Source organism: Coregonus clupeaformis, chromosome 23, assembly GCF_020615455.1.
Source record: "Coregonus clupeaformis isolate EN_2021a chromosome 23, ASM2061545v1, whole genome shotgun sequence".
Lineage (NCBI taxonomy): Eukaryota > Metazoa > Chordata > Actinopteri > Salmoniformes > Salmonidae > Coregonus > Coregonus clupeaformis.
Window position 1 is genome coordinate 16,122,192 of NC_059214.1, and position 11,487 is coordinate 16,133,678.

The 11,487-nt window shown below is 45.1% G+C and overlaps 1 long non-coding RNA gene and 1 pseudogene across 1 annotated transcript; one reads left to right on the forward strand and one right to left on the reverse strand.

The window, feature by feature from the left end:
- The first annotated feature begins 701 nt into the window (after window positions 1-701).
- Window positions 702-3,099, forward strand: LOC121536223 (annotated as a pseudogene).
- A 3,218-nt stretch (window positions 3,100-6,317) lies between these two features.
- LOC121536411 lies at window positions 6,318-6,998 on the reverse strand. Its single transcript, XR_005994863.2, has 4 exons — window positions 6,932-6,998; window positions 6,724-6,811; window positions 6,548-6,615; window positions 6,318-6,395 (listed from the first exon to the last, which is right to left on the reverse strand). It is a non-coding gene; the product is annotated as an uncharacterized LOC121536411 (long non-coding RNA).
- Window positions 6,999-11,487: the final 4,489 nt, after the last annotated feature.

Below are 11,487 nucleotides of genomic sequence, written 5' to 3' on the forward strand. Positions count from 1 at the left end.
TGTTACCCGATGAAATTAATCATGTAACAATTAACTCATTAGGAATTTGGGGCACCACGGAAGAAGTTGTTTATAGAGCTACCATCTCCCGAATTTTACTCTAAAAGATATATATGTTATATATCGATAACAGTCACTTATTAATAATTACCTCATATCAGTCTCATTCTGAGAGACCAAATTCTACTCTCCCATTGACCTCCATACAAACTTATTATTTTCGTGGACAGATTTTATTATTTTCGTGGACAGATTTTGGGAGGAGTAAACCCTCTCCCTTCGCCTCTTCCTCTCTGACCAAACCACAGCATCACTGTTGAAGTGAAATGCCCAAGCTGTGGTGTAACAAGGCAAGGGGTACTACGGTTCTACGAATGAGACTTGCAAGACTGGAAAATTATGATATGTGAAGACTGTGAATACACCTTTTTGGGATGTAATCTAGCTAACTAGCTAAATTAGCTAAATTGCTAGCTACCGCCTTTGCACACAATCTCTCAAGTCATCTGTCTGTTGCTAAAACAGTCTGACAGCCGGTAGCTAGCTATGATCAGAGAAACAGTTCCAACCAGCCTGAGCCCCTAGCCAGTAGCTAATAATAATACTGTAACTTAGAAGAGTGTCTAATATTTATATTCTAGGCTGTGAAGAGGTAGAACACCTGCATTGAGTAGCCTACATAGCTAGGAAACACAAGGACCATGCTTCTATCAGACTTCATAGATGCCGTGAAGGACAACCCTTACTTTGGAGCTGGCTTTGGGCTGGTGGAGGTGGTCTCAGCCATTGCTGTGGACAGGAAATCAGCCCAATTTGAGATGATCTTCTTCCGGAGGAACTACATGATCACCCTGGAGGTGCCCAGCCGGGACGAGCTACCACTGGCTGCTGAGCTGGGTCACCAAGTACGCTTATCACACACAGCACCTGAGTGTGGAGACCTTCTACATGGAGCATGAGAGCGGACGGGTCCACACGCAGTTTGACTTTCACCCCAATCCTGGGAACCACATCATCTGGTGAGACCTGAAACGACTCAATATCAATGTCTGTACTCTGAGTATTCTGTTGGAGTTACCTTAGTGGGCTCTCATAGTTCATCTCTGTTGTTCTCTGAGCTGATGTGAGGAAATGATGCTGAACCTAACCAGGGAGGCACTTTTGTTTCAGATTGAGTTGGTAAACTGTGTGCTCACTGCTGACTGCCATCGGTGTTTGAGTGTAGGTATGGGAGGAAGTGGATCAGAGTGGAGAGGACCAGAGAGAAACAGATGGTGGATCTTCACACAGGCACTCCCTGGGAGTCAGTCACCTTCACCGCCATGGGGAGAAATAGACACGTCTTCTTCAACATCCTGCAAGAAGGTACGCTAGAATCTAGACTAGTAGACACAGTGACAGTGGCCCAGGAAAATGTGCACACAACTTGATATGTGATTGGCTGCTGCAAATGAGGGAGATGATTGGCTGTCTTGTCTGTTTGGGTGTGATGTAGCCAGGGAGTTGGCCCTGAAGCAGGAGGAGGGTCGGACGGTGATGTACACGGCCCTGGGCTCCGAGTGGAGGCCTTTTGGGTTCCTGCGGCGACGGCAGCCCATCAGCTCGGTTGTCCTGGAGCAGGGCTTGGCCGATAGGATCGTAGACGACGTGAAGGAGTTAATCGGAAACCCTAAGTGGTACACAGACCGAGGTAATTCCAATTCAGTAATTAATGATGAATTAATGGCTGTTTTGAAATGGAATTGACCCCATCCCTGCTCCCCATATAAGCAAATGAGTGTGGTCTTGTGTCAGTGTTAATGTGGTTGTGTTTTATGTTCTGCATCCAGGGATCCCTACAGGAGAGGTTATCTGCTGTATGGACCTCCAGGCTGTGGGAAAAGCAGCTTATTGTGAGTAAACTGGGAATATGGCAGCCTCAACCTTTCTTTGGAGCTTTTTGTTAGTGGTGTTTACATAATCCCTTGAAGACATTCCGTTTAAAGGGGTAGTTCACTCAAAACATTGAAGTTAATAGGATAGATCACTCAAAACACAGAATTACATGATTTTCCAGTACATTTGGGTTATTTTGCTGCTAAATGAGATAACGCTTGAGAGACAGAAGTGGATGGAGAGATATATAGACAGTACACAGTGTGACCTGCGTGCCTGCCTGCATGTATTTCAGTATGGCCCTGGCCGGAGAGCTGGGCTACCACATCTGCCTGATGACCTTGAGCGACCGCAGCCTGTCTGACGACCGCCTCAAACACCTGCGTGGCATGGAGGACGTGGACGCCGCCTTCGTCAGCCGAGAGCTGCTGCCCACAAAGAGTACGTATATTGCACCTGCTTGTCCTGCTATATATTGTATACTGTACTGTATATATCTTTGTTAAGATTATTTTGTTTAATTTCTACTCCCATCTTAAAAGAAGAGGTATAGAGGTTTGTGTGCAAACATATGGTGGGTAGTATTCATGAATTACTGTAATTCACAGTTTCAATTCCTGTTAATCTATGGCAATCGCAAAGCCTCTGATCCTGCAAAGACACTGTAATCTGGCATTTACTCTACTTACTACAGGGAAGGTTAGATCCAAGACCCTTCCTGCAGGTAGGTTGTGCTTTAGGACTGACTCATTATTGCATTTCTCTGTCCCACAGGCCCTCTGGCCTACCAGGGCATGGGCAGGCTGACCTTCAGTGGCCTCCTCAACGTTTCGAATTGAGTGGCCTCGTCGGAGGCCAAAATCAACTTAATGACCGCCAACTTCATAGACAGGTATGGGCCACTTTGAGATGTAACAGTACCTACAATATTTAGCTAAATGTATTGTTTGTATTGGGATCAAATCCTCTGTGTATCCTGACTACCATCTCCCTTCCTCCCTGTAGGTTGGACCTAGCTCTGATCAGGCCGGTTCGTGTGGACTTGAAGCAGTACGTGGGCCACTGCACACACTGGCAGCTCACCCAGATGTTCCGACACCACAGAGGGGGATCGATTTGGCCGCACAGCCCGACATCAGTGCCGCCCAGGTGCAGGGACACTTCATGCTGTTCAAAATGGACCCAACAGGCTCCATAGACAATGTGGCCAAGATGAAGCAGTGAGGAGATGCAAATGACTCAGGGAAGGAGGATCACAGAAGCAGTCACCAGTTGACAAGAAAGGAGAAGATGAATGGACTCCATGTTTGAGATTGAAAATGCTTCAACTTTATTTGCTGTCATGTATGGGAAAGCGATTATGGCGTGCTCACATACTGAATAAAAGTGAGTCTGAGTGAAAATTTGACATGTGTTTTAAATCAAATCAAAGGCACAAAAGTAAGTACTATTGCCATGGTATTTATGTAGAGATTAAAGGTAAACAGGGTGTGGCACGAATTACTCTCAGAGAATTTTAAGAATTTCAAAATTGGCAATCCATTGGCAAATCTAGCTGAGAAGTCATCCAGTCAACCAGACTTCTATGTCAAGTGTCAACTCCCTCCTACTGATACACGCTGTTGTGCAAATCCAATACACTTCTGAAGTCCACTCTGCATTTGATTGAATCTTGGCCTAAGTCTACCTTCAGCTAGGTAGCCTTTCTCATTTGTTGATTTGAGAAGTCTCTGTGACCCTCTGTTTTTGGCAACTACTTACAAGAATTGATGTCCCTAGCTGAAATAAGTATCAGCGAGAGTGCATGTGAGTAATCACGAAAATCCTCTCCCTCTCGCTGATGGCGGCCATAGATGTGCAACAGCTGAGATGCACTGCGCTAATCTGTATAAGCCCCCCTTAGATACAGTGGCTTGCGAAAGTATTCACCCCCTTTGGCATTTTTCCTATTTTGTTGCCTTACAACCTGGAATTAAAATTGATTTTGGGGGGGTTTGTATAATTTGATTTACACAACATGCCTACCTCTTTGAAGATGCAAAATATTTTTTCTTGTGAAACAAACAAGAAATAAGACAAAAAAACAGAAAACTTGAGCGTACATAAGTATTCGCCCCCCCCAAAGTCAATACTTTATGGAGCCACCTTTTGCAGCAATTACAGCTGCACGTCTCTTGGGGTATGTCTCTATAAGCTTGGCACATCTAGCCACTGGGATTTTTGCCCAATCTTCAAGGTAAAACTGCCCCAGCTCCTTCAAGTTGGATGGGTTCTGCTGGTGTACAGCAATCTTTAAGTCATACCACAGATTCTCAATTGGATTGAGGTCTGGGCTTTGACTAGGCCATTCCAAGACATTTAAATGTTTCCCCTTAAACCACTCAAGTGTTGCTTTAGCAGTATGCTTAGGGTCATTGTCCTGCTGGAAGGTGAACCTCCATCCCAGTCTCAATTCTCTGGAAGACTGAAACAGGTTTCCCTCAAGAATTTCCCTGTATTTAGCGCCATCCATCATTCCTTCAATTCTGACCAGTTTCCCAGTACCTGCCGATGAAAAACACCCCCACAGCATGCCGCTGCCACCACCATGCTTCACTGTGGGGATGGTGTTCTCGGGGGGATGAGAGGTGTTGGGTTTGCGCCAGACATAGCGTTTTCCTTGATGGCCAAAAAGCTCAATTTTAGTCTCATCTGACCAGAGTACCTTCTTCCATATGTTTGGGTAGTCTCCCACATGCCTTTTGGTGAACACCAAATGTGTTTGCTTATTTTTTTCTTTAAGCGATGGCTTTTTTCTGGCCACTCTTCCGTAAAGCCCGGCTCTGTGGAGTGTACGGCTTAAAGTGGTCCTATGGACAGATACTCCAATCTCCGCTGTGGAGCTTTGCAGCTCCTTCAGGGTTATCTTTGGTCTCTTTGTTGCCTCTCTGATTAATGCCCTCCTTGCCTGGCCTGGAGTTTTGGTGGGTGGCCCTCTCTTGGCAGGTTTGTTGTGGTGCCATATTATTTTTTTTATAATGGATTTAATGGTGCTCTGTGGGATGTTCAAAGTTTCAGATATTTCTTTATAACCCAACCCTGATCTGTACTTCTCCACAACTTTGTCCCTGACCTGGTTGGAGAGCTCCTTGGTCTTCATGGTGCCGCTTGCTTGGTGGTGCCCCTTGCTTAGTGGTGTTGCAGTCTCTGGGGCCTTTCAGAGCAGGTGAATATATACTGAGATCATGTGACAGATCAAGTGACACTTAGATTGCACACAGGTGGACTTTATTTAACTAATTATGTGACTTCTGAAGGTAATTGGTTGCACCAGATCTTATTTAGGGTCTTCATAGCAAAGGGGTTGAATATATACTTACGCACCACTTTTCCGTTATTTATTTTTTATAATTTTTTTAAACACGTTATTTTTTTCATTTCACTTCACCAATTTGGACTATTTTGTGTATGTCCATTACATGAAATCCACATAAAAATCAATTTAAATGACAGGTTGTAATGCAACAAAATAGAAAAAACGCCAAGGGGGATGAATACTTTTTCAAGGCACTGTACGAGAACAGGTTACTGGGCTGCTTTGACTCCCCACCCATGCATAACCGCTCTTCCTCTAAGGCTGACCCCCTCAACAGAGACAGTATGAAATCTACCTTTTCATCAGTACACTGATCTCTGGCTCGAATTACACGTTCAACTTCCTCAATGAACACATCAACTAACCGACCATCTTTAGAGACATCACCACTAAAAGGCTGGATCTGACGCTCTCTAGGTACATACACATATGACCTTGTGGACCCATTGCCCAGAGCTGCAATTGTTGCCATTGCTTCGTCATGTTTCCTATTTAGCTCTGCAATCTGTGACTGTAAATCAACTACAGGGTTACCCTCACCACCAAGGGCGGCTTCACCATCACCTGCTGGCTCTGACATAGTGAAATGTTTGTACTCAAACTCAGTTCAAGGATATACTGAAGAGCAGAAACAGTATCTGAAAGTTGCTGGATGGATGGAGATGGTGGCAGATGGTCCTCTGTGATGGTCCGCGATGGTCTGCGATGATCTACAATGGTTCACGGTGTTCTCTGGATCCCAGCAGTCTGGTTACAGAAATTCCACAGCAACTCCAGGCAGGCCTCACTGCCGGTTCTCAGATCCCCTGGCACCGTCCCTCATCAGATCTCTCTGGCCCCGTACCACTCTTCACCACTACCTTAATTATGCACTTCACTACTCTAACAAAGCTATCAGAACCCCACTCCTGGTACCAAAATGTGTAGCCTGGCGAAAGTAAACCCAGCACAGGACACAAACTAAGTTGGGGTTGTTTATTCTGTCGAAGCTTACATTTCAAATAGGATAATGTAGAAGGGAAATCACCGCAAGGTGAAGTCACCATAAAGTAAAGTTTAGTCTAAATCACAATCAAGTTAAATAAATCTGTGAGTAAAGTGCATAAAAACTATCTGAGTACAATAAGGACAAAGTGAAATGCATAAACGGTAGTGGCTCTGCTTTCTATAGAAATACACAAGAAAATACAGAGAACACAATGTTCACTGTTAGAGTGGACTTTTCAAATATCTGGGTACAAGATGTCCATAAACAAAATGACTTTGTGCATGAAAAAACCAAAATAAATGTTGTCATAAAACAATATGAATACTTACAAACACACTGTCCACGTGATACCCTAACCCCACATGGAACAGTAGATCCTCATCTCACCCATACAGCACTGGGGGGAAATGTCATATCAACAGATAAGTTACAATTAAAAAATGAAACAAAATACAACACCCTGAAGCTTTACACAAAATAGAATGTCATTCTGATAATTACTCACGCTTCAAATAATGTTATCATCAACTCCACAACATGGTTCTGAGAGCACTGGTATTCAGCTAGCAAGAAGCTAACATCCTCATGTCAATCTGAAAGTATCAACAGGCTAACGTTACCATCTGGCATAAATATTACAAAACAAACTCATATACACTGCAGATGATGCAAAATATGATATATATAGTAAGATAAAAAAAAGTATTATTTACCCATCTGAAGTAGTATTGCACCCACAATGGATTTCGACATCTCTCCAGTGTAATTGCTTGCTCTCACTCTTACACACTGCATGTGCAATACCATAGTGGTTTGCACACATTATTTATGGGACAGTGCCATCTAGTGGATATAAATGAATACAGCTACGTGCTTTTACCACCTGGTTACACTAAAAATGCTTTCCAGTTTCACTGACTCAAGCCTCTTTCATATTACCCATAAGCACTCTGTTCCATTGCGCCGAATATCATGCATTTCAATGGAGACATCCACAACAGAGTGAAAACGCAGTTGAAGGCTATGTTGCGAGACGGACACCACATACCTTTAGATTTTTGGTCTTTTGGTCTAAGAACAGGAAGTTACCAAAACATAGAAGAAGATGAAAATATGATATTTTCGATGATGGCTTCATGGGGAAGAGCTTCCCAGCGACATGTTTATTGTTTGAGAAGCAGGATTATGTCCTAGACTAGTATTTAGGTTTGATTAGTCCAATAAGCTTTTGCAAGCGTTCTGTCTTGTGGCATGCAATGTCGGGAGAAGAGGAATATTGGGACAGGGACACAGAAAGCTGGATTTCTGAGGTGAAATGGATGGGACAAAAAGAGGAAGAGGGTGAAGAGAATGAGGAAAGCAGAGGTTGGATTTGAATTTGTGGAAGATGGCAATACAAATGGAGATGGGTTGTCGAAGAAGATTGGTGTCAAGTGCAAACCGAGTGAGCCTTGCGCCAGACCAAGTTAGGGAGGTGAAATGGATGTGAATGAGGCTGAGTTAAGTGAGGTGGAAAGTGTGGTGAAGAGTTCAGAGCCTGAGCCTGGTATCGATGGACATAATACAAAATAATCTGGTCCAGTAGGAGTGACATTTTTGGAGAAAGTGGATCCTTGCCTTTTGGCGCATCCATTTGTGGTTTCAGGGTGTGTTGGAAAGGAGTTGGGTGCAGTTGTATCAGTGAAGGTAACCTGTAGTGGACTTGTGATATATGTTTGTGTTTCTTCGGATCTGTTTCTTGCTTTGCGCCATTGAAAGGAGTGATTTCTGGGGTAGCGTTAAGTGTGCAGGTGGAGCAATTGAGGTTGAGGTGTTTGTGGCGCCCGCCGTTTGGTGCGACACAGACCCGGTGATGAGAGTGGTGAAACAGAGGAGTCACTTCTTCTTCTTCTTCGTCTTCTTCTTCTTCTTCGATATCATGGCGGTCCGCAAACAATCGTTTAAGTGCATGCAGCCACCTACTGTGCTGGAATGTACGATCAATCATGATCTGTACTACCATGAAAATAAAATTCTAAACCAAATAAATCCCTAACTTCTACCACACCCTCCCCCCTCCCTCCAAAATCCCTCCTCACCCCATTAAACTTTATCCATATCATGCTGAAACACTCCACCCTTAGGATTGTTCAGCATGTCAACAACCATTTCAACAGTAACATTTGTTACCCCCAATATCTCTTTTGCTCCACAATAACCTTCAACCTGGCATTTCTGCTTTCCACAACCCAAGTCGTATTGATAACCTTACCAATAAAAGCTATGAATTCAACTTCATTCATTATTAAAGTGTCCTTTGACACTGCACATTCATGAGAACAAGATTTCTGAACAGGCCTCGAAACCATGCCAGGACCATCAGAAGCACCAGCCCCGACAGTACGTCCACTTACTACAGGTACATCCATGTAAGCTCCATCAGTCCGCACTGTAGTTCTACCAATTAGTTTTACGGCCTCTGCATACGATACATCATGACTGATCCTATATCTCTGAGCCTCTCTAGCTTCTCTCTGTACCTGGCATCCACCAAATGTTGCACTGTGTTCTCCCCCACAATTACAGCACTTAACCTTCGCATTGCTTCCACATTCATCATAATCATGTGCCCCATCACACATATTTTCTTTCCTTTACACTGAGCAGGTACATGTCCCATTCTTTGGCATTTAAAACACAGCAGTGCATATGGGACAAATTCTCTAACATTGAAACTCAGGAATCCTATCTGTACTTTTCCCAGCAAGACAATCTCAAACCTCAGCATCACTGATAAGCTTCCACTTCTTTGACCCTCTTTCCTACTGATCAACCTTTTGGCCTCAATCATATTGGACCCCAGTGATGACTCCCCTCAATCTAGCATACGCACCAGGGACATGGCTTTTAATCTTCTTCCCATTAATCTTTTCCATTTTCAAAATCTTCTCTTGCTGACCCTGGCTACAACACAATATTAACAATCTACCATTTCCAATTAACAAAGCGAATTTCACTTCACCTACCTCTTTCTCTACGGCATTAGTTAGTCAGATATGGTGTAAGTGAGGCCCTGTGGTCTCATCAAACACTATCACCACTTTCCACTCCAACACATCACTACTATTGCTTCCTACCTTGGCCCTCTTTATGCTTTCTTTACTAGACGCCCCACTGCTTTCTGTATCATGATCTCTCTTCTTCCTATGTCTTTCCACTACCAACCATTCCGGTCCTTGAACATCATCCTCCCGCTCCATACCATCAGAACTGACACCCATATTGTTCGCATTCCAGCACAGCTGTTGCTTCACCAACTTTTTCTCAATTTTCTTCATTTCGTCCGCACTACTCGCCGCCATTACGCCCCCTGACGTATTTCTCTTACACCCAGCAGCTCAAACAGAGGAGTCACTGTCAGTCCTTTTGAGTTTCCATTTCATGGAATTATTTAAAAAACACTACTCACATGTATGACGGATGCATATTTTGCATATATTTACAGATAAAATGACACTTAAAATCAAAACGACACAAGATATATAAAAAAAAGCCTCTGTATTAGTCTGACTATAAGACCTAAGAACCTGTGTGTGGAATAATGTGAACGTACGTCCTTTGAAGAAAAATGAATTGCCGCACGGGAACATGTCATTTTGAGAAAATGGCCGATAAAGATAGGCTAATGCAATTAAAATGTACTTTCCATAAATATGACAATTTATGTCACATTAATTAATTTCTTATTTATATATCACTTCTAAACTGACAAATAAACATCAAATATACCTTTTACAAATACAGTAGCACATTTAATACATTTGTTTCTGTGACACTCTGGCTCCATGGACTTTGATTATTGAGCCAGGGTTGTTCATTTTCTTTTGGGTGTATTTCTATGTTGGTTTCTAGGTGTTCATTTCTATGTTGTGGTGGTTCTTGATTATTCATGTGACTCCCAATCGGAGGTAACGAGTGACAGCTGTCGGCTCGTTATCTCTGATTGGGAGCCATATTTAAACTGTTGTGGTTGCACTGTGTTTTTGTGGGTTTTTGTTCCGTTTTCGGTCTGTTGTACCGTGGACTTCATTTGAGTCGTCTTTTGTTTTGTATTTGGTTACTTTGATTAATAAAGTCATGTTTCTTGGACACGTTGCGCCTTGGTCATACTTGGACGACATAGACGACCGTGACAGAAAAACCCACCACAAAAAGACCAAGCAGCGTGTCAAGCGGCAACAGGACCTACCTACACATGATTTATGGACTCCCATAAAGGATTCATGGACATGGGAGGAGATTCTGGATGGTAAGGGGCCTTGGGATCAACCGGGAGAATATCGCCGTCCTCGTGAAGAGCGGGAGGCAGCTAGAGCCGAGAGGCGGCGATATGAGGAGGCAGCACGGAGGCAAGGCTGGAAGCCCGAGAGTACTACCCAAGAATTTCTTTGGGGAGGAAGCGCCAGGTATGGAGAGAACGCTGGTGGATGTCCTCCTCGGCTGGGGACATATTACGCAGGAGGAGGCCGTCCGGTACCGGAGGGCGATGAAGGGGGAGAACCTGGCAGGAGAGGAGCAACGGCATCAGCAGGGCCATCGTCGGAAGGACGAGAGGCAACCCCAAAAATTTTTGGGGGGGGCACATGGCTAGGGCTGGGCAGCAGGAGGCTGCCACAGGGAGACGTGGAGAGAAGGCTATCGGATTACGGGAGCCATTGGCGAGTAGAGGAAGGGAAGTTGTTGCGGCACGGCGTGAGAGACTGATGTGTGTTACCAGTCCGGTCCGGCCCGTTCCTGATCCCCAGTTAAAGCCAGTGGTGTGTGTTCCCAGTACGGACCGGCCTGTTCCTACTCCACGCATCAAGCCCACGGTGTGCGTCGCCAGTCCAGCCCGGCCTGTTCCTGCTCCACGCACAGAACCCTACGGTGTGCGTCGCCAGCCCAGCCCGGCCTGGTCCTGCTCCACGCACAGAACCTACGGTGTGCGTCGCCAGCCCAGCCCGGCCTGTTCCTGCTCCACGCACAGAACCTACGGTGTGCGTCGTCAGCCCAGCCCGGCCTGTTCCTGCTCCACGCACAGAACCTACGGTGTGCGTCGCCAGCCCAGCCCGGCCTGTTCCTGCTCCACGCACAGAACCTACGGTGTGCGTCGCCAGCCCAGCCCGGCCTGTTCCTGCTCCACGCACAGAACCTACGGTGTGCGTCGCCAGCCCAGCCCGGCCTGTTCCTGCTCCACGCACAGAACCTACGGTGTGCGTCGCCAGCCCAGCCCGGCCTGTTCCTGCTCCAC